Raw genomic sequence first — 26,418 nt, forward strand, 5'->3', positions numbered from 1 at the left:
GAACACCCCATTGCCCGCGCTTGTCCCGTTAGTGTCATTAAGCTTCTTGTGGAAAGTGTGTGTGTTTGTTTTTGTTTCCGCCATATTTGTGACGTCATGGGTCAAAGCAGACGGGCGGGATCGGACGCTTCCGTATTTCCGTCTAAGGCAGTTCGAGTGATATGGCACACCTGATATGTCTGGATACGACTCCGACAGGTGACACGTACGTAAGCATCCTGTATGATCACCTGCTTCCATTCATGTTCATTGTGCATTCCGACAGACATGGGCAATTCCAGCAGGACAATGAGACACCACACACGTCCGGAATTGCTGCAGAGAGGCTCCAGGAACACTTTTATGAGTTTAAACACATCCACTGGCCACCAAACTCCCAGACATGAACATTATTCAGCGTATCTGGGAAGACATGCAGCGTGTTGTTCAATAGAGCTCTTGTGCTCTTACTGATTTATGGACAGCCCTGAAGGATTCATGGTGTCAATTCCCACCTGCATATTTCAGATATTAGTCGAGTGCATGCCACGTCGTGTTGCGGCTCTCCTGCAGGTGTACCAGTTTCTTTGGCTCTTCAGTGTAACTTGCAATTTCCATCCAGAGATGTACTACCCCTGCAGACGGACAAGCGACCACAGATTTTTCTGAAGTAGACGAGTGCCTATCGACGTGCGCACGAATACGCGGCATTAAGAGTGCCTGACGGCAGACGCCTTTCAATGTGATGAATTTCCTGTAGACCAAAAATAGGACTCCTATGTAATAATTTTATCGTTTCCGCAATGGCCGATCGTATGAAACGCGGCTTTCTCCAATTATTAGATCTAGTTGGCAGTAGCGGAACTCGGGTAGAGTTGTTTTTCATAGCTTCGGGAAAGTCTCCGGTATAGTTACGCACCACTGCTTAAGGAACAAAACCTGCGTCTAAATAATGTCCGCACTGTTACGCGGTTAGACTGAAGAGTTTGTAAGGGATCCACGGTCCACTACTCAGAGATATGTACATTTTATTCGCACAGGTAGAGGATAGGTCAAGAATCGATAGTCAAGCGCCGAGTGCGCTCAGCGGAAGCCAAATTTTCGCAATATCGGAAACCACCTTCAGGAAATGCAAAGTAAAATTTAATTGGCCGGAACTCCCATTGCAAAATATCCGGATAAGACGCTGTCGTAGGGAATATTACCGAAGTCAACGACAACTGAGGCTAGAAATAGTGTGCCTACGCCACACATTAATTGGTAATTTTGTCATCATTCCACAATTGACAATAGATCTAACCATAGAGAAGGACTTCCTGTGTGATTATGGCACACTATTAACTAGGGGAGGGCAGAAGTAATTATGCAAAAAAAGGAAAGAAGATGCACTTACGATTTGAGGAGCAAGCAATTCGAGCTCAGATACCAGGGAATTGTCGGGGACTGTGTATGGACAGTGACGTTTATGAGAATAAGTATATGCATTGGAAAAGGAAAGATGACAAGATGTATAGAGAGGATGAAGAAATGAAGAGAAGGGAAAACGGTTACGCAATCCTGGATAGTGTTGCTAAAATACAAACACAGCACTGAAGAGAGAGAAGAGCTGTGGGAAATCTTAACTGATAACTGTGATGTTTACTGAGAAATCAGGTATGACGGGGAATGGTCAGTACACCTTTAGCATCAGGAACATAACAGATTTCATGTACTTCCTTTCACTATCCCTCTTGCTTCCCTTCAAAGATGCAACAGGAGATACGATGCATATTACAGGAAGGTGTGACTGAGCAAGTAGTTTCGCCATACAACAGTCCTCTTCAAATCGTCGAGATGAAGGCTGCATCTATGTGCCTCATATTAGATTCTAGACAGGTTAATACAATCATCTTGCTGGAGATGGACAGATCAGAAAAGCTAGAAGAGTTACTGCTAAGGTTTTGCGTACTGAAAGTCTTTTCGTCAATGTATCTTAGGTCGAGCTTTCGGCAGATAGAATTTCATCCATCTTCCATGAAAATATGTGGCGTTTCTTGCTTACTCCTTGGCTTAAATATATCGTTGGCCGCAGTCCCTCGTGGATTTGAACTGGATTCTAGAGGAATCAGTGATGGAAGAAATCACCCATTACATTGACGACCTGTTAGTAGCAAAAGGAACTTGAAGAGATCATGACAGAGTCATGAAGGCGTTTGTGAAAGGAATTATTCTGTGGTGGGACTCAAGGTTTTAGCTGTGCTTTGGGGGTTTAAAAAATTCCTGTATTTTATCCTTGGTCGAAAGAAATAGTTAGGATTCCTGCTGAAAGCCAAGCTAACCCACAATCAACGGATGTGGTGGGTTCTATTTCTGCAAGAGTTTGACTTTATTATCACAAACGTGTCAGGTAAGACCATTATAATAGCTGACACACACTCACGTTTTCTAGTATGCAGGAAGAAGACGAGCTTGAAGATAACCACTTCATTCTATTTTGTCTAACAAACGTGGCCTTCGAGAATTATAACACTGTCACGCTACAGGAGATAGCAAAGGAGCAGGACAAGGATCGAGTGCTGAGATACTTAAAATAAACATGGGAAGATACAGTTGAAGCAACAATCAGACTGTTCTATTCGGTTAGGAGTAAGAGATTAGTGTTTGGCATTCCATCAATAACGAGGTCATTAGAGACGAATCACAAGCTAGGGTTATGGAAGGACGGGAGGGAAATTGGCTGTGCCCCTTCAAAGGAACCACCCCGGCATTTACATGAAGCGATTTGGGGAAATCACAGAAAACCTAACTGAGGGTGGCCGGTTGCCATTTTGAACTGTTGTCCTCCCATATGCTAGTCCAGCGTGCCGACCAGTGTGCCACTTCGCTCAGTCTATTTAGTTAGGTTCAAATGGTTCAAATGGCTCTGAGCACTATGCGACTTAACATCTGTGGTCATCAGTCCCCTAGAACTTAGAACTACTTAAACCTAACTAACCTAAGGACAGCACACACATCCATGCCCGAGGCAGGATTCGAACCTGCGACCGTAGCAGTCGCGCGGTTCCGGACTGAGCGCCTAGAACCGCTAGACCACCGCGGCCGGCTATTTGGTTAGGTAGGGAATCATGTTCCACTGGAGGAGTGTGACTCATTGTGGTCGCTGTGTACTCCAGAAGAGTTGATAAAATCATCTGGTATACCCACCTCAATTATGCTCACTTTGGTTTGAGGGAAATTTTTTTTTTTAAGTTGAGAACATTATGTCACTTTAGTAGCATGCATTGGAGAAGGATGAGGAAAGTCCTTTAGACCTATAAGGCATGCCAAATGGCGAAACCGAGCACCCAGGCAACGCAGGCACGACTCCGTCCTACAGTGCACAGAAATTGCGGCACCTGATTGATGCCAATTGACTTGATGGAACCACTACCAATAACCAGACACAGTTATAGGTATATGTGCCTTAGTTGTTGTCCAATTGACATCTAAATTTGTGACTCTTGGACCGTTATTCAGAGCAACAGCACTCACCTTGTCAAGGCACTGTGGTGACACTTCATGGCGCAAGTAGGATGCATGGATAGAATAATATCGGACAACGGCGCACATCTCGGAATACCATCTGAATGTGAACCCAGCAGAACGAATAATGCGAGAACTCTGAAATCTATGCCGCATGTACTGCAACAAACAGCATTGTACGTGGGAAGTGCTACTTAGAGAATTTAAGAACGTTGTCGAAGATATGTCACATAGTTCTACTCTGTTGCCAGCATTAACCAACGTCAAAACCAGACACCGCCTGGTAAGATATGACAGTTACTTAAATACTAGCCCACGGTGAGAGTACAACATTGAGAACTTGTTAAATTAGCACTGGACTAGGCCTAGGAAGCAGATCGGAAAAAGAAGGAGATAGAGGACAAGATGGCAAGAACAAGGGAATACCATGCAGAATAGAAGGTACTGGTCAAATCTTTCCATCTATTCAATAAACAGATGAGGCTGTGCCACAAATTTTTTTTCTGTGTACAACTGGCCACTGCGAGCAAGACAGGTTTCACATGCTAATGCATATGAACTGGAGACAATAAAACCAAAGGACTCGCCTGGTGTGCACCACGTCAGCCTTATCAAACCTTTCATTGAATAAATAAGAATGACTGCAGCTATGAATACATGTAGACAGTCAAGAAAAGGTTACTGTAACACGATAGACAAAGATAAATACAGAATATTCGGCACATGACGTCCAAACATAATTCATGTAGAATATCAATGTTCAATGAGGACTTGAGATGACTAGAACAATTAAATTTATCATAACCCAATCTGATGAAGTTTAAGATAAAATAATGAGTGGGGGGCCTGTAAGAAATCTGCTGTAGGACGCAAGGACGCATCGATACCTAGTACACAAGGTGAACAATATGAGTTTTGCAGAGTGAGAGTTAAGAGGAATTCATTACACATTTGGTGTCTGATACATGTCGGGTGACTTGCAAGGGAGGAGGTACTGATACTGTTCCACGAGAGACACATCACATTTTCGTAGTTTGGTTATCAGTTAGTAAAGTGGAATTTGTGCTCTTCTCGCCGACGAGTGTTAAAGTTAATGATATTATATTGATGTCCTCGCCAGTGATGGGCATAGAGATGAATTTGTTGAGATATTACTGTGGTTGATTGATGTCGAAGAACATGTTAGCGAATTATATGTACTGTGTGAATACTAGTTTTTGATTTATAGGAGCATGTGGAGCAAGTGCGGCAGCAGAAAACTAGGCGTTTTTCATGTAAAGTGTAACTTGTATGAGAGTAGACTCCTTGAATACGTCATGCGCTGCAGAATACAGAGATGTTCAACAATTTGCAAATGTTCCATGTCCAGCGACAGCATATAGTCAATCACAACTTGTACTGTTTCTTAAATTTTGTTTTATTTTTTAAATAACATTTAGGAGAAGAGCGCGCTAGGTGTAAATAGATGCCCAAAAAGGGGATTGATGAATCCCGTTGAGATCGCTGAAGATATTATAATTATTAAACTGTAGTTTTATCAGACGACATTAATGTGTCATATTACAGCATCGTCAGCTGGCATTGACCTATTATGGGAAGAATACTGCTAATTACAATATTAACAGTAACCTAAGCCTTTTTGCAGATGGTGTAGTTATCTACGAGATCTCGTAATAATGAGATACAATCTGAAAAAAAAACCTGTGCAAATATTCAGTTATATCTTGATAAGATTTCAAAATGGTCAAAACATTGATAGCTAGCTTTAAATGTTCATAAATGTAACATTGAGCACTTCAAAAAACGAAAACAACGTGATATCTTATGACTACAAATATCAATGTGTCACAAATGGGAGCAGTCAACTCAAACAAATACCTGGGCGTAACAGTTTGTAGGGGTATGAAATGGAACGATCGCATAGGCTCAGTCTACGTAAAGCAGGGGGCAGACTTCGGTTCATTTATGGGATACTAGGGAAATACGGTCAGTATACAATCTCGTGTGACCCATCCCGGAATCAGTTAACGGGAGGGGGGTATCAGTGGTCATAAGGCTGTGGTAACAATAGGTTTTACAAGGAATGTTAAGAAAGGAAGGAAAATATTTTTGCTTCACAAGCGTTTTAGGATACAAATGCAAAGTATCTGAGAAGTCGGCATTAAACATTCAGTTCTGAGGACGAAGATGTGGAGTACAAATGGAAAAAATTCAAAAGCATTGTTCATAATTCCTCAGACAAGTATGTTCCTGGCAAGGTCTTAAGGAATGGGAAAGACTCACCGTGGCTTAATAGCCGTGTTAGAAAACTGCTATGTGAACAAAGAGAGCTTCATAACAGAATGAATAAAAGTCAAAATCTAACTGACAAACGAAAGCTGGAAGAAGCAAAGATGAGCTAAGGAGAGCAATGAATGAAGCGTTCAGTTACTTTAAAAGAAAGATTTTATCAAACAATTTGAGTAAATATCCTAAGACCTTCTATAAATAAATGTTTCTTATGGTTAGTAGAACAGACATGGCTCCTTGATAAAAAAAAAACAAAAACTAGGTACGACAGTAGCATGTCCTCACTGGAGAAAATGCCAAATCGACCACATTTTGTTTGGTTTCATATTTTCATTCATAGAACACAACTCTTCTAACAGAATAAGAGCGTAGTACTGGTGTCCACCTAACTACTTCAGTTCATTCGAAAAAATTAGTTGACAAGATCAATCGGTAAAACAACAGATTAGATAAACAGAAGTTATACTTGGCAATCGGAAGATATTAATAATGGGTTCCTTCTACCGACTCTCTGATTCACATGATATAGTTGCTGAAAAGTTCAAAGAAAACTTGTGTATCATCTCAGATAGGTACACTTGTAACCTCCCCACAAAAATTTTTAAATATGATTTGGTTAGTGATTCTAATTTCAGTGTAACCTCAGAACATAATTGGTTCCCATTTATAATGTAAGCTCGAAACAGAAAAATTCCTAAACCTCGTAATAAAAAATAAATTCAGCAACCTGGTAAATTTTGGACGACAGCAGCGCTGCGTCATGGCCCTGTAAGATGATTCTGAATAAAAAATGGAAAAATTCTTACCTCAATAAAAACGGCGAATATATCTGCTCTTATATAAAATTTTTCCGGGACAGCTCTGTGCAATGCTGGCCGATAGATTTGTCATTTATGAAAGGAAGCAACTGATTTTTCTTTTGCAACAATAGGAATGATCATGAAGTGAAGAAATTAGTAAATTCTTTAAATTGAAATGAATGTTTTTTTTAGAAATTACTTTATATCACGAAGATTATTATTAGGACATTTTTAAAAGATTTACATGGGATTTCACATAACATTACTAGATATGCGCGAGGCTGCTTTTTTACCTTATGCAATAATACTCAGGCTTCGGCATTGCTGCACCGCGACCGGCCCAGCCAACATGATACACCAGACAGGAGAGACAAGCGCAGACAGGTGACTGCTCGCTAGCAACAACTTACTGCTACAGCTACACAGTTCCTACTCAGTCAACACTGCTCTCTGGTCAGTGATTCTCTTATACCTTACATGTCGCAGGCAGCGCATGAGCAATACATCGAAATTACATCTGCTCGGACCTCTTACATAAAATTACATCTGCTCGGACCTGTTACATAACCCTCCACTGGGGGGGGGGGGGGGGGGGAGGGGGGGCAAAAATTTCGCAGCGATGGTGAGTCAATTGGACTTGCCATGAGCAACAAATTTTTCTTAATTATCTAAGTTTACAGTCACAGAGTATATACATATATATAAGTGCAGAACATAAAATGAAATAGAGTGCACATGCACTGAGTACAGAACATATCAAGAAATTACAAAATGTATACGCAATGAGTACAAAAAATATTAACAAATGACATAAAGTGCACACACACTGTATATATTTCTATCATTTTACAAGAACTAGTATACGCAATGAGTACAAAACATATCAACAAATGACATAAAGTGCACACGCACTGTATATATTTTTACCATTTTACAAGAACTAGGACAGGAAAGGGAAGGATTGCATCATGGTTGTAGCACAGTAGGTTGCACATAGCTGCACTGAAAGTCCATATCTCTCTACAGAAGCACAACACCAAGTGAGACAATCTGAAGTTCTCTTCCCTGAAGTATTAATCAGTGTAGCCAAGACACTGAAATGTCGTATTAATATTCAATGTTATCAGTTTGGTAGTACATTAGGTACACCAAACGGTGGGACCATAATAACATCTCCGTCGTTCAAGGTGGTGGACAGCATGATGTGTCAACACCACACTCTTGCAGAATCCATACTCTTTCACCAACGTAGAATTAGTGCAAAAACCAAGTATAGTGCTCCATGATCATGAGGATGGACAGGACAAACGGATATTGCAGTAATTTCTGGTAATTAGGTCAGAAGGTGAAGGACATTAAGTCTTATGCTAGTCATCATTGAGAATTACACTAGTCTATCAACCGATTTGAGTAATTGTTGGCACTCATTGCCTAGTTACTAAACATTTCTGTACTATCTATGAAGTATTACAGAATATTATTCATAAGTCATCTGATTACAGTGAACATTGGCACTCATTGGCCAGTTACAAACCATTTTTATGCATTATTCAGAAGTGATCATTCAAAACAAGAGTTAATGAGTGTAGCATCAAGCTACTGGTATTCATGTGTGATATCATGTGAGTGACATAAGACAAATTTAAAATATAAGAAACAGTGGTATTCATTGACCAGTTACTAAACATATAGTAAGTATTGAATATTACAAAACATTTTTCATCATTCAAGTGACATAAGACGCATTTAAAAGAATTATTGGCACTCATTGCCAGTTACAAAGTATTCATATCGTTTTATAAAACATTATTCAGTATTATTCAGAAGTCATCATTCAAGTGACATAGGACATATTTAAAAATGTAACACACTGTAACTATTACTCAAGGTCTGTGGATAGAAAACATCATTCAGTATTACTCAGAACTCTCTTAAACTGGTAGCATTATTTGGGACTGGTAATACATTTTTTTGTGCTAGCAATGCATTGCGTTGGGATCGATAATTAATTGCTGGGGCATGAAAATATTTGCTTTTGACTCATTGCTGCAAATAAGGATCAGTAACGTCATTCGTCATGAGTCAGCTGTAGCAAGGTTATGAAACAAGTAGAGTATATGTGATCACATTCATGAATGACACACACAAATGGGTAAAAAAATGCAAGTACTACAACAGGTTTAATAATTAACTGCCTATAGCACATTAATTTCATGAATAGCTTCTCCTAGAAAAAATACAAAATGGATTATTAAGCTGAAAGAAGAAACGCATATTATGCTGAAAAGTAGTGAACTTCGAATTAACAGGTAATGAAACGTGTACTCAATATGTATGTACTCTAGATGTGCTTTCCAAAACATTCAGTCATTATACCATGCAACGTAAGACATACTGTCAAAACGAACTGCAACAAATGCTTAAACAACTACATAGCATCTCTTAACTAATAGTAAATATATAAACTTCATCATTATTCTCATCTGCAAGGAAAAACTTCATTATTCATATTACCATAACTTCATTACTATCATCACCTGGAAAGAAAAACTTCATTATTCATATTAGCATATTCTTCATATAACTCTTCATCACCATTCATTATCATCTGCAAAAAAGACACTTCATTATTCATTATTCATATTACCATTTACTTCATACAACTATTCATAGCATAGAGTTTCTTATTTCTAGCATATTTCATCACTAAAACTAAGATGTGTAGTTCTGTCTGACAGCCTGCATCAATCGCCTCGTATTCTGAAAGAAAAATAATTAGTTAAGACTGCTATCATACGATGTGTATAGTATATTCTTGTTAATGTTTGTTAATTCTGATCCATTTACTCTTCGTGACGAGGTATTACATCTTCTTTCGTTCATTCCGAAGGTGAAATTCCCATTTCATAGTAATCCACTGTGGTTTGTTTAATTTACTTCTTTTACACGTTATTGTTTTCTGAAAATGATGAATAAGGATTAATATTTTGCATTTAAATCATATACCCATTAAATAAAAACTGGTTTCTAGTGATATAATTAAGCATACAGCATAGCATGACAGAAAACGTATTATGTCAAAAAAATAGACAGTTTTCAAGTGCAAAAAATGTGCACAGAGTATCATAAGGTAGTAGCAAAAAAGAATGTAAAATAGTCACGATGTTGAGATATCATAAGGCAAAATGTCAAAGTCAACTGGTGTTTGTTATATCTTAAAGATTTCGTAGTGTATACAAACAAAGCAGGAAAACAATCATACATACACGAAAAATGGAAAATTTGCACGGTCTGATATATAACGACAAGAAATGACTTTCTTTGTATTCAGCTTGTATGTTGTGTAGTTGATAGAGGCGAAAGTTGAAGACTTTAATGGAGAAAGAACTTGATAAAATTAATATGTCACTAGATAGAATTGCATAATTGGTGATAAAATATGTACGTTTATCTGAAAAAATGTGCACGGTCTGATTTGTAACGACAAGAAAAGCGACCTGCTAACCTTACCTTGCCGGGCACTTGCCAAGAAAAAATATGATAATCATCAGTAAGTAGTCACATAAATATAATTTCATCATTGGTCATATAAAAATCAGAAAATGGCATTACCGTGTGATAAATCATAAAGTATGTTCACTCAATAAAGGGATTAATATTGGAGACATGGTGATTGCCTTTACTTTTTTTGGTTCTCAGGGTCTCGACGTGTACTACATTGGGGTGAGGAATGCTGCGAATTCGATGTGGACCTGCGTATAGAAGCTCAAATTTACTGCATCTATTCTTTCCTCTGTTGGATAAATAGTGTGTACATACTAATATCTTCTGTCCAATGTGAGAGTCACGGCGTGTACAAACCTGTTTTTGCTGTCTTCTCCGGCGCTCTGCGGCACGTTTGATGTTGTTCAGCGCAATGTCAATTATTTCATGGTGTCGTAGTCGACGAGATGTAGGAAACGTTACTAATTCTTTAATTTTGTTAGGTGGTTCAACATTTTTTTTAATATAACAGTCGGAGGTAGCATAGTAGATTCATTTGGTATGTAATTAATTATATCCTGGAATGAGAGTATGTGTGTGTCTCAATCAATATGTCTTTTATGGCAGTATATTCTACACAGTTTACCAATTTCTTTCATTAGACATTCACAAGGGTTCGAAGAAACGTGGTACTTGGATATATAGATCGGAGAAATGTTTCTTGTTCGTAACATACGTGTCCATAACGCAAATCGAAACTGTGATCCATTGTCGGAAATTCCTTTCAATACATGCCCTACATGAAATAAAAAATTTTTTACAAATGCATTCGAAACAGATTTAGCAGTAGCTTTGCGTAACGGAATGAAGGTAACAAATTTCGAAGTGAGTTCAACAGCGACAAAGATGTAGCAAAAACCTCTATTAGTTCTGGGAAGCGGACCAAAAATGTCTACAGCGGCCATGCGTCTCAATTTAACAGGTACAATGGAATGTAACGGAGGAATATGTGAAGTCGTATCTGACTTAGCTTTCTGGCAGATTTTACATGACGCTAAAACTCGTCGAATACGTTTCTCCATTTTCTGGCTCCATAATGTGCGTAACTTAAATGAGTATACCAAATCAATTTGTTAACAAGCTCGTCAGGAATACATAGTAACCAATTGTTGCTGTCAGGGTGAGAGCGGCGAAACAAAATATTATTGCGTACAGTGTAATGGTTTCTAATGGTAACATTATTCCTATCTTGCCAAAGGTGTTTAATTTCTTTCCACACGTTGTCTTTGCTCTTGTGCTATGTCTTGTAATGACGCCGAAATGAAATTTTCAAATGCCACTTGTTGAATATACATGACGCTAAAATTTGCTTGGCAGAAGTTGGTTGCGATGTCTTGCTGATTGTTGCTGAGAGAACGGGATAGTGCGTCTGCTACAATATTTTATGTACCGGGAATGTGAACAATTGTAAAATTAAATTCCTGTAAATAAAGTTTCCATCTGCTTAACCTGTCGTGTGTAAATTTTGCTGAAAGTAAAAACTGTATAGCTCTATGATCTGTGTAAACGGTCGTATGTCTTCCATAAAGAAAATGCCGAAATCTCGTAAATGCCCATACAACACATAATGTTTCAAGTTCTGTAACAGAATAATTGCGTTAAGCAGGTGACAGAATGCGACTCGCAAAGGCGATGTTTTTAATTACTGTAGACCATCTTCTTCAATTTCCTGAAAATTGTGTATGCCTAAAGCGGTGTTAGAACTGTCGGTAGCAATGGAAAAATTTCTAGTAAGATCTGGATGTGATAAAAGTGGTGCATTCAACAAAGCTTGTTTCAGATTGACAAATTCAGAATGTGCTTGACTATCCCAGGACCAAATAGTGTTTTTACCCGTCAACTGGCATAATCTAGGGGTGCCTAAAGCAGAGCAATGAATAAATTTACGAAAAAAGTTAATTAAACCCAAAAAGCTACATAGTTGTTTCTTCGTCGTAGGAACAGTAATGTCACGTAAAGCTTGAAGTTTTTCCGGGTCAGGCGCAATGCCTTCTGCTGAAATTACATGTCCAAGAAATTTTATGGAAGTTTTGCCAAAGTGCGATTTACTGAGATTAACTGTGAGTCCTTGTGCACGAAAAGTTCGTAACAGTTGTTCAAGAATCAGATTGTGTTCAGACCAGTTAGCTTCTGCAATAAGAATGTCGTCTACATAGGTTGTGATTCTCTCTTTTAATTCTGTCGGAAGTATAATATTCAATCCGCGAATAAATGTTGCTGAAGAAATAGTTAAACCGAACGGTAATTTACAAAATTGATAACAGTCACCAAAACAGAGAAAATCTGTATACTTTCTGCAGTTCGGATGGAGCTGAATTTGCCAAAATCCCGATTTCAAATCTAATGTGGAATAAATAGCAGTACCATGAAATTTCTGTAGAAGTTCTTCTAGTGTTTGAGGGCGATCTGTTTCATTAATAATAATGTCATTGATGTGGCGCGAATCAAGTACGGGGCGAAGTGAACCATCCTTTTCCTTAACAATATGGGGTGGGTCTATGTACGGTCTAACTGCCGGTTCAATAATTCCTTGGTCAAGCATAGCTTGCAATTCTTTCTTAACTTGTTCTCTGTGAATATACGGAATGGGATAATGTTTGGCTTTAAATGTGTCGTGCTGTTTAACTTGAAATTCATACATAAAGCCGGACATAGTACCAGGGATACTGTCAAAAACTGGAGCTTGCTGTAAAAGAATTTTGCGTAGTTGCGTGCGTTCGTCGTCTGTATTTGCACTGCTCTGTTTAACTTTATCAGAAATCATCTGTATAACGTCATAGTCGGCTTCGTCTGGAGTATTATAGTTGTGTATGTACGTATCTGTGAACAATGTGCAATGACAGCCTATGTTACGTGATGCGGAAATAACCTCTGTACAATTAATTGTTTGTTCTTCTGCAGATAAAGAGTGCTGAAATTCTAAAGCCATTTGTACATTTTCATCCTTTAACATTAAATAGGAGTTTTGAAAGTCAATAATTGCGTCGTGTTGTACCAGAAAATTCGTACCTAAAATAACGTCTGTTGTCAATAAGGGAACAATCCAAAAATTTGAGTGAAATGTATGACCTGCAATACAAAATGATAAATGTGTCTGTAATTTTACATCTACTCCTTTACCAGATACTGCTCCTTTTACTTTAGTTTTGCCTAATGGTAACGTAGGATAGGTATTCTCTTTGTTACATTCGTTGAAAGTTTCCTCATTTATAACTGACACAGGTGATCCAGAATCGATTACTGCTGAAAATTTAGATGATCCAATCTTTACTTCAATGACAGGGTGTGAAATGCTTTTTTGAATAACTGGTTTTTCCTGCAAAAGAGTGTCTCTGATGTCGTCAAAAGTAATAACATTTTCGTGAACAAGATTCTGCGTATCTGAAGTATTGCTTGCGTTGCTGGAAGATGCAACCTGTACTGTATCTAGTCAAATTCTATCTGACGTGCTATTATTTTCGGGAGGATGCTGTGGCATTTCCACTATTTGTACTGTTCTGTTATTTCTTCCTGATGTATTACGTTCGGGACGATATCTACTATCTGGTTCATTCATGATAATATGTTGTTGCGGATGATTTTGCTGCTGGTAAGACCGACTGTTATTAAACGTACGCTGAAAATTGTACTCATTACTTTTACGTCTGTCATGATAGTCATTTCTATACGGTGCATTGCGATACTATTTGGTGAAGCCGACGCTATACGTGTAGGCGGCGAAACATTAAAGCTTGGTTGACCTTGCACATTACATTGTTGGTTACGTATGCTAACCGGTTGGTTTTGTTGCTGTTGTTGGGAAAAACCTCTATTGTCACCAAAATGTGGTTCCTGTTGCTGATAATTTTGATGATACTGATAATTTAAGTTTTGTTTGTTATTAAAATTCTGGTAGTTGTCGTTCCTTAAGCGTCTATTACCTTTCCTATTTAAATAGCGTGGCTGATCGTAATTGCTGTATGCTTGTTGACCTTGGTTATTATATGAAAAATTTTTGTTTATGAAGGAATAATCTGATTGCTGAACTTCCAAAAGCTGTAACAGATCTCTGAATGCCGAAATATTTTCTTTCTGCTGACCTGTTAAAAGTGATACTCTTACTGATCGTGGTAATTTAGAAATACATAATTGGATAAGTGCAGATTCACTGTATGGCTCACTTAAGTATTGGTTTTGTTGGACCGTGTGTTCAAAAAACTGTGTGACAGTGGGAAAAGTTGTGTTCTCATAATTCGGTAAACTAATTAGTTGATCCTTGATTCCGCGCTGTGTCGTCTTCGACCAGTACGCTGACAGAAAAGCTTTCTGAAATTCTTCTACTGAATAGCATTGTCTCGCGATCGGTCTCATACGAGTTGCCGGTTCGCCTTCCAAAAAACTACAAATAAATTCAAGTTTATGTGTTACGGGCCAAGTCGGTGGAAAAGCAAAGCTAAATTGTTGTATCCAATCCAATGGGTGAATCTGTGTTCTGTCATTTTTGAATACTTTAAATTTTCTCATGGATAGAAAATGCTTGTAATCAAAATTATCGTCTCTTTATGTCTGAACATGTTCAGGATTGTATGAGAATCTATTTGTCTGTGACTGCTCGGAATCTAACTCACGTACTCTCTGTAAACTACCTAAATTATACTGGCTGTGTGAGTCTGACAAATGTTCGCAAAGTGGCGTATGCTGTGATGTGTTAAAGGCTTAAACATTTTTCATCTCTGTTACCTCTTGCTGTAAAGTTGACAATTTTCTACGTAATGTATTATTGGACGAACCTATCTCACTGATTGTCTGCTGTAAATTTTGGAATTCAGGCGTTTGATTAAACGAAATCGGTGACGTATCGTCTGATTTGGTGTCATTATTACTTTCGATAACGTCAATACGACTGGCCAATTCATCATATTTTTCAGTCAGTGCTTTTACCTGATCATCGTTTTTAGTATCACAAGCATTAATTTGTTTTTGTATTTTACGTGTGGTTTCGTTCAATTTCTTAACGTCTGCTTTAATGGCATCGGGATCCTGTATTAGTTCCAACTTTTCAAGTCTGTTGGTCACTGTCTGAAAGTCTAATGTGTGTATGTCTGTTTTTGTTTTAAGATCGGACATTTCATCATGCAATTCGGTGTTCAACTGTTTGATTTCGTCTGATACTGTAGGAATATTGTTGTCTACGTATGTTTTTGCTTTCGCAAACAATTTACGCTTATCTTCCTGTCTCTGTGCAGTAATTGTTTCCATGACTTGTTGCTTTACTTTATTCTGTTCCTGTATAAATTTACGGTAGCGCGTTTCACTGTTTTGTAGGTGGTGATTAAAAAGTTCGTCGATTTGGCTGTTCTGTTGGTCAAATTTCGTATCTACTTTCGCGTCCAGTGTGTGTGAAAGTTCTGCTGACATTAATTTAAACTCGTCGCGTAACTGTGTTGCGTTTTCAGAGTATTGTTTAGCGACTGCACTAATTTCGTCTCTAAGTATTTTAGTTGTGGCTGCATGTGTATTACTTAATTCTTGTGCCACAGATCTAATTTCTTCACTACTGTTCCTAGCACAAGTCTTAATCTCCTCACGTAATTGTTCTTAAGTATCATGACATTGCAAGGCAACGGCTGCAATCTGTTCATTAATCTGTTTAAAGTTCTCATTACTTTGTTCGATCGACTTGTCTTGTTTTTCATTTAGTTGTTTGAGATTTTCATTAAGTTGTTTGTTCGATTCATTGAGTCGTTTGTCATTGTCGTCTTGTTCTTTCTTCGACTGTTTGGAATTGTTGTCTATTTTTTTATTAAGTTGTTTGAGATTTTCATTATTTTCATTAATTTGTTGTAGCAATATGCCATAACTTGATCCATGCCAATATTACCTACTCTATTCTCTGTGCTGTTTGATGGCGTACCTGCAATTGTCACGTTTTGTGTAACCATTTGGTCATTCTGTGACTCTCGAAAAGGTTTGGCAATCGGGTGTGCACTGTGGGTCACTACCTCGGAATCAATTAAATCTGACGTATTTTGACTACATTGTTCATCTTTGTGAGAAAAATTTATCTGTTCACAATTCAAATTCTGCAAACCGGGTGTGTCAAACTGGGCAGCGTTCATTGTATCGGAACGTGCCGCGTCATCAATTGTTACATTTACTGTGGACATAATTGAATTTGTTTGTTCATCATTAGGATCAAAATCATTACTAGTGATCGGCACGCACAGATTATCTGTAAGTAGGGGATTATCACTATTAGACTGAGTGTCGTTAGTATTACGTGTCAAACTATTCGAGTCGGCTATTTCGCTCATTGCACATCGCGGTGTACTAGTAACAGTTTTTCGCGGCATTTTTCACAAATCAAAATTAAGCACAAAAATGAAACAAAGACAAAGCAAAAATGGAACAAACACAATTACAGCAAAGAGCAATAAATTACCGATGATCTGTGAAAGAAAGAGTGACAAATTAGTAAATGCGTTGCGCCAGATGCAAACTACATTTAAGTAAATAAGAGCAGATATATGACTGCTTCCCAGAGATTCACAAAGAAATACGATCCTGGCCGGTTGTCGCCAAGTGTAACCTCCCCACAAAAAAAAAAAAAAAAAAAAAAAAAAAAAAAAAAAAAAATATTATGGATAGTGAGTCTATTTTTAGTGTAACCTTCCCACAAAAAAATTTTAAATATTATTTGGTTAATGATTCTAATTTTAGTGTAACCTCAGAACAAAATTGGTTCCCATTTATAATGTAAGCTCGAAACAGAAAAATTCCTAAACCTCGTAATAAAAAATAAATTCAGTAACCTGGTAAATTTTGGACGACAGCAGCGCTGCGTCATGGCCCTGTAAGATGATTCTGAATAAAAAAAGGAAAAATTCTTACCTCAATAAAAACGGCGAATACATCTGCTCTTATATAAAATTTTTCCGGGACAGCTCTGTGCAAGCTGGCCGATAGATTTGTCATTTATGAAAGGAAGCAACTGATTTTTCTTTTGCAACAATAGGAATGATCATAGAGTGAAGAAATTAGTAAACTCTTTAAATTGAAATGAATGTTTTTTTAGAAATTACTTTATATCACGAAGATTATTATTAGGACATTTTTAAAAGATTTACATGGGATTTCACATAACACTACTAGATATGAGCGAGGCTGCTTTTTTACCCTATACAATAATACTCAGGCTTCGGCATCGCTGCACCGCGACCGGCCCAGTCAACATAATACACCAGACAGGAGAGATAAGCGCAGACAGGCGACTGCTCGCTAGCAACAACTTACTGCTACAGCTACACAGTTGCTACTCAGTCAACACTGCTCTCTGGTCAGCGATTCTCTTATACCTTGCATATCGCAGGCAGCGCATGAGCAGTACATCGAAATTACATCTGCTCGGAACTCTTACATAAAATTACATCTGCATTACATCTGCTCGGACCTCTTACATAAAATTACATCTGCTCGGACCTGTTACACACTGATGGGCGAAAACGTTATAACCCCTACCCACCTCGAGGCTGAATGTCTCCTGGTTGTGCTCCTGGCAGTGACGCAATAAGGAAAGAGTGTTAACAGAGGAGAGACGAAAGGGCAGTCATCGTAGTGAAGATACGGGCCACAAATACGGAAACCTACCAATATAAGCGGTTTTAACAACGGGAATATTATTGTTGTGCTGCGGCTTGAAAAGGGAAAATCTGAAAGGACGAAACCAGTCGCCTGTTGGCGTACTTCTGTCAGGAGCACCTATGGAAAGGGGTTGGAGGGTGGTGAAATAACGAGTAGTCCTTATAGTATTGGACCACTACGTCTCATCACTAAACATGGAGGTCCGAGGATCCCCCGCTGTGTAATTCAGGATACGCAGCGATCTGTGCAGATCTGACGACAGAGGACAATGTTGGTGCAGACGCAAGTGTTTCGGAGCACACCACTGAAACGCCACTGTTGAACATGGAGCTCCGCATCACACGACCCCTACGTATTACTGTGTTGATAAAACGACATTGTCTAGGGCACAGCATCGCTGAGTTTTCACCGTGGATCAATGGAAACGTGTCGTGTGCCGAATGAATTGCATTTCTTGTTACACCAGGTCGATAGTTGGGTCCTTACACACTGTAAACCAAGGGAATGGCTCAACGAAACATGCACTGCGCCACAGATGCAGGCCGGTGAGGGCAGAATTATTCTACGTGGTACACTGAGTTGGGTTTCCATGGGATCTGTGGTGGTAATGGAAGGCATGATGACAGCAGTGAACTACGTGGACATTATTGCAGACCACTTGTTTCGCTTCATGTTTGAAGTCTCCCCTTACGGTGAGGACATCTTCCGCAGGATAACTGTCCGTGTTCGCAAGGTCAGAATAGTGCTACAGCGATTTGAAGGGCTTTATTGTGAACTCACGTTGATGTCTTGGCCAATAAATGTACCTGATCTGTACCCCGATAGGGCGCCAGCTGCGTGCCCGAAAACCACCATCCCGTAATTTGCGGGAACTGCTTGACATGTGCGTAGGTGTCTGGTGGCACATACATCTGGAATCCTGTCATGGACTTGTAGAATCCATGCTAAGCAAAATCTCTGTCGTATTGTGTTTGAAAAGTGGAACAACACACTATTTAATAGGCGGTCATAATGTTCTGGCACATCGGTGTATATTCATACGTTTATAGCTGGTGGTGACTTCAATCTACCCTCGACATGTTGACGAAAACACATGTTCAGAGCTGATGGCCGTGGTGGCCGATCGGTTCTAGGCGCTACAGTCTGGAACCGCGCGACCGCTACGGTCCCAGGTTCGAATCCTGCCTCGGGCATGGATGTGTTTGATGTCCTTAGGTTAGTTAGGTTTAAGTAGTTCTAAGTTCTTGGGGACTGATGACATCAGTAGTTAAGTCCCATTGTCCTCAGAGCCATTTTTATAAAACATCGTCCGAAATCATACTAAATGCCTCCTCCGAGAATTATTTTGTACAGTTAGTTCAGGAACCCATCCAGATTATAAATGGTTGCAAAAACATACTTGATATTTTTAGCAATAAATAGTCTCGAGCAACTTGGGAGCATGGTGCAAATAGGGATTGCAGACCACAAGTTCGTAGCGAGACTGTATACCGCGACATTCAAACCCATCAAAAATAAACAGAAAATGTATCTGTTTAAACAAAAAAATAAAATGTCTCTTGGCTCCCTTCTAAGAAATAGCCTCCATTCCTTACGAACAACGTAACCATAGACGAGATGTTGATTGAATTAAAAAGCACAGTAATTGAGAGATTTATACCATATAAATTAATAAAAGTCCTTCCATGGTTCACAAAATTGATCAGAACTCTGTTGCAGAAGCAACGAGGAAAGCAGACCAAATTTAAAAGAACGCAAAACCCCCAACAGTGGCGAAGTTTTACAGAAGCTCGAAATTTAGCGTGGATTTCATTGCGAGACGCCTTCAGAAGTTTTCACAACGAAACTCTCTCTCTAAATGTGGCAACATATCCAAAAATGTTCGGGCAGTATGCAAAGTGCACCAGCGGCAAAACACAATTAATACCTTCACTGCGCGTTGGCGATAGTAGTGTTACTGCCAATGTCAGTGCTAATAAGGCTGAGCTATTTTGCACCAGCTGAGCTATTTTGCACCTGCAGCAAAACACAATTAATACCTTCACTGCGCGTTGGCGATAGTAGTGTTACTGCCAATGTCAGAGCTAATAAGGCTGAGCTATTTTGCACCAGCGCCAAAACACAATTAATACCTTCACTGAGCGTTGGCGATAGTAGTGTTACTGCCATTGTCAGTGCTAATAAGGATGAGCTATTTTCCGAAATTTCTTCACCAAAGCAGACGAAGTAAATATTCCAGAAATCGAATCAGTAACAACAGACAATACGAGTACTCTCGGTGCTGCAAAGCAACTTAAACCACTTAATAAAAGCAATTCTTCCAGTCCAGATTCTATAACTACTACGTTCCTCTCAGAGTATGCTGGTACCTAGCAATCAATCTCTCAATCAACGAAAGATCCGTACGTGAAGACTGAAAAAACTTGCATAGCTCACGCCAACAGACAAGATAGGAAATAGAAGTTAGAAGTAATTCTCTAGCTTACAAAACTACGTCGATTTCCTGTTGGACTTCGGAGCATAAGTTGTGTTGGAATATTATGAATTATCTAGCAGAAACCTATCTATTGACACATAGTCACCACAGATTCAGAAAACATCGTTTTTGTGTAAGATAACTAGCTCTTTATTCTCATTTACTAATGATTGCTATCGACAGGGGATCTCAAATTGCTTCCCTGTTTTTGATTTGCAGAAGGCTTTTGATGCCGTTCCTCACAAGCACATTGCTGCCTATGTAGTATCGTATCAGTTGTGAAAGTGGATTAGTGATTTTCTGTCAGGAAGCACACAGTTCATAGTAATTACGGAAAGTCATCGAGTAAACCAGAAGTGGTATCTGGCGTTCCCAAAAAAACAGTTATAGGCCATCTGCTGTTCCTAAACTATACAAGGTGAACATTAATAAAACCGGCAAACTACAGAGACGGATTCCTGACTTGAAATGGAGGAAAAAGATTCCTATGAACATGTGTCCGCAAATGCATCATTGCCAAGATGACGCTGACGACTAAAAGTTTCTCTGACCGTCTGCCGTATCTTCCTTGAGTGTTGCAGACTGTATGATTGACGCGGGGTACTATAAGCAATGGAATGGTCCGGTATTAAAGTCGGGAACAAGCAGAGATGGTGTTTGTGTACGGCCAAGCAAATGGAAACGGTCGAGAGGCAGCACGGCTATACTAAAACAAGTACGCTCACAGACACCAACCACATCATACAGCATTTCAAGCTCTTTTTGCGCGTTTGTATGATCATGGGTCCTTTCAGACAGACGAACGCACAGGAGGAGGCGGACTGTGCGTACACTGGTTTTGGAGGACCGGGTTCTATAGGATATTGAGACTAAACCTAGTGCCGCAAACATGGTATAAGCCAAAGTACGTTTATGTGTATCCCGCATAACAACCGCGACTATCCCTATCACCTACGACGAGTGCAAGAATAATCAGTAGCGGATTTCTATCTACGAGAATGAATTTTGTGGATGGTTTTTGCAATAAGACATCACAATTACAGGACTTCTGTTATCAGTCCTCTTTACCGACGGAGCAACCTCTACCAGAACTAGCTTAATCAGTCTGCATAGTCGTCATCTGTCGGCTACAGACATTGCACATTGTCAAAGGAGCTTTCATTCGTTAGCACCATCTACCGTGGCAAAAATGCATTTCCTAACACATGTTCATAGCACCTTTTTCCACCATTTCCAGTCAGAAATCCGTCCCTGCAATCTGTCAGTATGCTGCCACTTATCGTCTAGTAAAGTCATCAAAATATCAAAACCAATTGCATAAAGAGTTAGACAAAATATCAGTACGATGGTAAAGTTGATCTCAGATAATGAAAGGTGTGAGGTCATCCATATGAGAACTAGAAGGAGTCCGTTAAGTTTCGGTTACATGATAAATCACACAAATGTAAAGGCCGTGAATTCAACTAAATACTTGGGGCTAACAGTTACGAACAACTTCAATTCGACGATCAGACAGGTAACGTTGTGGGGAAGGCGAACCAAAGACTGCGTTTTGTTGGCAGAAAACTTAGAAGATGCAACAAATCCACTAAAGAGACTGCGTGCACTACCCTCGTCCGTCCTCCTCTTGAATACTGCTGTGCGGTATGGGATCCTTATGAGGCAGGAATGACGAACTCATCTCAGGGGAGACAGTGTCACGGATATGACACGAGAGTTGATGTGGCTATCGTCACAACAAAGGCGTTTTGCGTTGCGGCGAAATCTTTTCACGAAATTTCCATCTCCAACTTTCTCCTCCGAATGCAAATTTTTTTTTTTTCTTTTTGCTTCTATCTTGATAGGCAGAAACGGTTATTGTAATAAAATAAGAGAAATAAGATCTGCACGCAAATATTTAGGTGTTCATTTTTCCCACACGCTGTACGTGAGTGGAATGGTAGATAAATAGTGTGAAAATGGTTCGATGAACCCTCCGCCAGCAACTTAACTGTGAACAGCAGCGTAGACATAGATGTAGATATTACACTTTTTATCACTGCTTCTCTCTGTCTCCTTACGCCTTATTTATGTAATTATAGGGGCCGTTGCGAGATCTACGCTTAACCACTGTATTCTGGTGCAACGCATTTTTCATTTCTGTAACATGGAACTAAAGCCTACATTTTCGACACTGTTCAAATCTGAGCGGATTAGGATTTACGAGTGACGAAATTATATCTAGATGGTCACCTCAAAGAAATTACAGCCTCAGACTATTCGTTGACTGTTGGATCTCCGTCAATAAGCTTTCAGGTTATTAGACTAAGGGCTGAAAATTCCGGGCGAGGGAAAGTCGGCCGAAAAACGCAAAGTATTTTGTATGGTCCGTCCTCCGTAAATGTTCGTCTGATGACGTAACTTATTAAGAGACATGGCCGCAAGCATCCATGCTGTTAGCTGAAGTGAGAGCTGTAAGTGAGTAATTTTGAACGTGCAACTTTCCACTAAGTGGGTGTCGTGCGGTCACGCGTGTTGCTTTTCGTCTGACACGTTACAACTTACTGTTTTACGTGTAAGAAGCTTGCGCTTTTCTTAAAAACGTTACGCGTGTTTCAGTTTATCATTAGACATATCCGAGAGAACAGATACCACACATAAAGATGCCTTCACGGCGAATACTGATGCCTTCACTGCAGGTGCACACTACGCCCGTAGTCTTACGGGAATCGCGTGAAGCTTCGATGGATGAGAGTAGTGGACAGCGGATGCCAGCTAAGTAGTGTGCGACAAGTTGAGAATTTTGCCTGGACGGAAAGCGTGCTTTTGTAGGTGAAGCTGTTAAGGCGACCTCTCGCTTAAAGCGGGAAATCTGGGTTCGAGTCCCGGTTTAGCACAAACTTTCACTTGTCTCCACTGGATTTATTTCAGGCCAGCCTGCGACCGAGGTCTGGATTTCTCTTGCATCTTGTACATGCCAGGCCGCTGAATCAAAAAAATGGAGTCTCTTTTCTCAGACATCCCCCAAAGAACTGGCATATTGGTAAATTACTTTGATACTTATAAAGGTAACCATGATTTCATGATTATATTCGAAGTACACCTTTCTGTATTAATAAAGTGAGCGTGCATTTGACATTGTTGAAGCTGAAGATGCTGAAGTGTGAAGTGTATGAAAATTGTGTTAATAAAATGGACTCCGCATTCCTGCAGAAAGGGGGGGGGGGAGCAGGGGGAGGCATGTGGTGCCCTCGCTTGCCCTCTCTTGCGGACGCGGTGGTTCTGGCTCATATTTTAAATTACATTCCCTTATCAGAAATTCAGCTGTTTGAAATTTCAGGATGCAACTTTGATTTTAGAAGATTTTTTTCCCCTGCCCCTCGCTTGGCCTACTCTTCATCGTTACGTAACACCACATCCCAAACACTACGATTATCTGTTTTTCCTGTTTTCTTACAGTCCAAGGTTCACATCCATACAATTTTGTGTTCCAGTCATATATTATTATAAAGTTCTTTGTCAAATTAAAGCGTCTTTGTGAAATTTGTAGAATTATTTTCGCCAGGAACGCTGTCTTCGCCTGTGCTTATTTGCTTCTTATGTGCTCTTTGCTTCGTCTGTCATGCATTAATTTACTTCTAAGAAAACACAATTCCTTAGCTTCGTTTACCACGTGCCTTAATAGTTTCATGTTAAGTTTGTCGCTAATGTAATGTACGCTGCTCCACAGTACATTCGTTTTCATACGGTTTACGCTCAATCCATTTTCTTAACGCAGTAGATTGTTCAAATGGTTCAAATAGCTCTTAGCATTATGGGAGTTAACATCTGAGGTCATCAGTCCCCTAGAAATGAGAACTACTTAAACCTAACTGACCTAAGGACATCACAAAATCCATGCCCGACGCAGGATTCGAACCTGCGACCGTAGCGTTCGCGCGGTTCCAGACTGAAGCGCCTAGAACCGCAGGCAGTAGAATGTTCGTTCAGTTCAACCAATCATGCAATTATTCTTAGTTTTTATGTCATTTCTGAACCTTTCAGTTTGTTCTCTCATTGCTTCTTTGATATAAAGGTTGAATAGTAGAGGAGAAACACTGCATACGTCACTTACTTATCGTCATTTTAAAACTTCTTTCTTCGTCTTACTTAGTGTTCTCTTTTGGTTCTTGTAGATATTGTATACGTGTTACTCTGCTTACCCTTGGGTAAAACCTTGTCAAAAGTTCAGTAACCTAAAAGGTGACTACTTAGAAAAGTAGCTGCACTTTCATTTTCGCTGTCGGTCAGTATTCCCTGTGTTATCTGCCAGGTTTTCTGTGTAATAGGTTACGTGACCTTCTTTGTACACGTGACCCTGGTCTTTGTTTAGTCTGTAATTCCATTTCTATAGGCAGAGATCTTTTCGAATGATGATCCGTAAATGTTCGCATTTCCTGGTGACAGACAGTCTGGTACATTGCCAGGCTGTTGTTCGTGTAAAGGATGACGTCACTTGAAGCTGCATAAGTTCTGGTACCTTCTTCATACTTATAGAATGTGGCTGTACATTTCAGATGTTGCAACGAATCAAACAATTTCGCATGAACAGGTTGAGATCTATTTTATCTAGTCGACCTGATAATGCTTTTTTGCACTCTTCGTAAACTAGTCCAGTTGTTTACCTTGTAAACAGTTTGATCTCTGTCCTTTTCGAATTTCGACCAAGTCTGCCCCTCTAAGTAAACGAGTTATCACCTGAGAGTCAGCGACATCTAAGGATATTTCATACTATTGTTGTTGTGGTCTTCAGTTCAGAGACTGGTTTGATACAGCTCCCCATACTACTCAATCCTGTGCAAGGTTCTTCGTCTCCCGGTACCTACTCCAACCTACATCCTTCTGAATCTGTTTAGTGTATTCATTTCTTGGTCTCCCTCTACGATTTTTACCCTCCACGCTGCCCTCCAATACTAAATTGGTGATCCCTTGATGCGTCAGAACATGTCGTACCAACCGATCCCTGCTTCTAGTCAAGTTGTGCCACAAATTTCTCTTCTCCCCAATTCTATTCAATGCCTCCTCATTTGTTATGTGGTCTACTCATCTAATCTTCAACATTCTTCTGCAGCACCACATTTCGAAAGCTTATATTCTCTTCTTGTCTAAACTATTTATCGTCCACGTTTCACTTCCATACATGGCCACACTCCATACAAATACTTTCAGAAACGACTTCCTGACACTTAAATCTCGATGTTAACAAACTTCTCTTCTTCAGAAACGCTTTCCTTGCCATTGCGAGTCTACATTTTATATCCTCTCTACTTCGACCATCAGTTATTTTGCTCCCCAAATAGCAAAACTCATTTACTACTTTAAGCGTCTCATTTACTAATCTAATTCACGCAGCGTCGCCCGATTTAATTCGACTACTTTCCATTATCCTCTTTTTGCGTTTATTGATGTTCATCTTATATCCTCCTTTCGAGACACTGTCCATTCCGTTCAACTGCTCTTCCAGGTCCTTTGCTGTCTCTGACAGAATCACAATGTCATCGGTGGACCTCTAAGTTTTTATTTCTTCTCCATGGGTTTTAATTCCTACTCCGGTTTTTCTTTTGTTTCCTTTACTGATTGCTCAATATACAGATTGAATAACGTCGGGGACAGGCTACAACACTGTCTCACTCCCTTCCCAACCACTACTTCCTTTTCATGCCCCTCGACTCTTATAACTGCCATCTGGTTTCTGTAAAAATTGTAAATAGCCTTTCATTCCCTGTATTTATGACTGCCACCTTCAGAATTTGAAAGAGAGTAATCCAGTCAACATTGTCAAAAGCTTTTTCTAAGTCTACAAATGCTAGAAACGTTAATCTATCTTCTAAGATAAGTCGTAGGGTCAGTATTGCCTCACGTGTTCTATCATTTCTACGGAATCCAAACTGATCTTATACCTAAGGCCATCTTCTACCAGTTTTCCCATTCGTCTGTAAAGAATTCGCGTCAGTATTTTGCAACCGCGACTTATTAAACTGATAGTTCTGTAATTTTCACATCTATCAACACCTGCTTTCTTTGGTATTGGAATTATTAAATGGCTCAAATGACTCTGAGCACTATGGGACTTAACATCTATGGTCATCAGTCCCCTAGAACTTAGAACTACTTAAACCTAACTAACCTAAGGACATCACACAACACCCAGTCATCACGAGGCAGAGAAAATGGAATTATTATATTCTTCTT

Source organism: Schistocerca piceifrons, chromosome 3 (assembly GCF_021461385.2).
Source record: "Schistocerca piceifrons isolate TAMUIC-IGC-003096 chromosome 3, iqSchPice1.1, whole genome shotgun sequence".
Taxonomy (NCBI): Eukaryota; Metazoa; Arthropoda; class Insecta; order Orthoptera; family Acrididae; genus Schistocerca; species Schistocerca piceifrons.